At 47.1% G+C, this 1,326-nt stretch overlaps 1 protein-coding gene across 4 annotated transcripts in view; it reads right to left on the reverse strand.

Moving 5' to 3' along the window:
* Window positions 1-1,326, reverse strand: part of LOC108749996 (polypyrimidine tract-binding protein 1) — a 389,037-nt gene that overhangs the window by 387,161 nt on the left and 550 nt on the right. The gene's annotated exons all lie outside the window — the stretch shown is intronic.

The following is a 1,326-nucleotide window of genomic DNA, read 5'->3' on the forward strand; positions in this document are numbered from 1 at the left end:
ATTAGCCGGAAATTCTTTTCGTCAGCTGACGAATGTTTAAGAATCGCTGCGATATTTCTTGTTATCGAAACTATTAAATATTATCCTTCACCGTTTAATGCGGTGCCTACAATATTGGCCATGACACACAAACAAACCTAAAGGCGAATCAATCGATCACAGCAGAAACTGTAAGCCCATAATGTGAGCAGTAGCTACTCCAACACGTTGATTTCCTTACAGCTTAAGGGCTGCCGCACATAAAATTCCGCAACAGTGACCGTAAGACGTAAACTTAAGCCGATGAGCCAATCAGGATATTGCTCTAGGTCTACGTAATCTAACGGAAATGAACATAACAATAACTTATCCTCGCAGTAAGGTGAATTTCAACCGGTTGATTAAGTTTACTGCTATTTCTATTTTCATTACTGTTACACAGCAATTTTGTCTGCGGCAGCCCCTATAGAATGGACAAATCACAATCAATTGCCCTTCTCGTATTCGACCGTAGTTGGTCAATTTCTTACGGCTTAAGGCTTCAAAAACCTATTGCGGATTCGGAGATTCTTAAGGTGCCATTTCACGAAACGCTAAAAAGCAACGTCAGGATGATTACAGCTTGAGGGAGTCAATCGCGTAATTTTTTCCCAGGGCGGAGAAACGTGAAAAATAAAAATGCACAAGAAATTTTCAGTTTTCACGTTTTCGCCCTAGGGAAAAAAGTTACATGACTGACTTCCCAGATTGGCTCGGCCCGAGATTGGACGCAGCAACACCCTTTTCATGCACTTTCACTGTACGTTAATTTCGGTTCATACATATGTATAACTGCTTTGACACTGAAAACAAGCGTCAGGGCATCAGCATAAAGACGACACCTTCAAGCCGTAAAAGAAGCGATTAATCATAGTCCCTTATTCTCTTCTCACATCCGACCGATTAGTCAATTTCTTACGGCTTAAGGCTTTATTACTCCATTGTAGGCACCAACGAAGAGATCCCAATCGCAGCGAACTTTCGCAATCTCGAAGGAAAGCCGCCACGTGTATCCAGTCGGCGGCGGCACCTGTTTCTCCTCCAGCAGAAGCATATTTCCGCTCGTTTGCGCAAGCCAGGCTGCGCTCCGAAACCAGCGCGGGAAATCGGCTTTCCGACGCGGCGACGCACGCCAGGAAAGGGCCAAGGCCGCGAGACCGTGACGGATGGTATCCGTCCGAGGGAGAACAATCGCTCGTCGGCCGAGTAGACCGAGACCACGTCGTCGACGGAAATTCGCGACCACGTGCGAAACAAGCGGCATCGGCGGGGGGGGGGGGGGGGGAGGAGGTGGGGGAGAGGAAGAGA

Source organism: Trachymyrmex septentrionalis, unplaced genomic scaffold (assembly GCF_001594115.1).
Source record: "Trachymyrmex septentrionalis isolate Tsep2-gDNA-1 unplaced genomic scaffold, Tsep1.0 scaffold11, whole genome shotgun sequence".
Lineage (NCBI taxonomy): Eukaryota > Metazoa > Arthropoda > Insecta > Hymenoptera > Formicidae > Trachymyrmex > Trachymyrmex septentrionalis.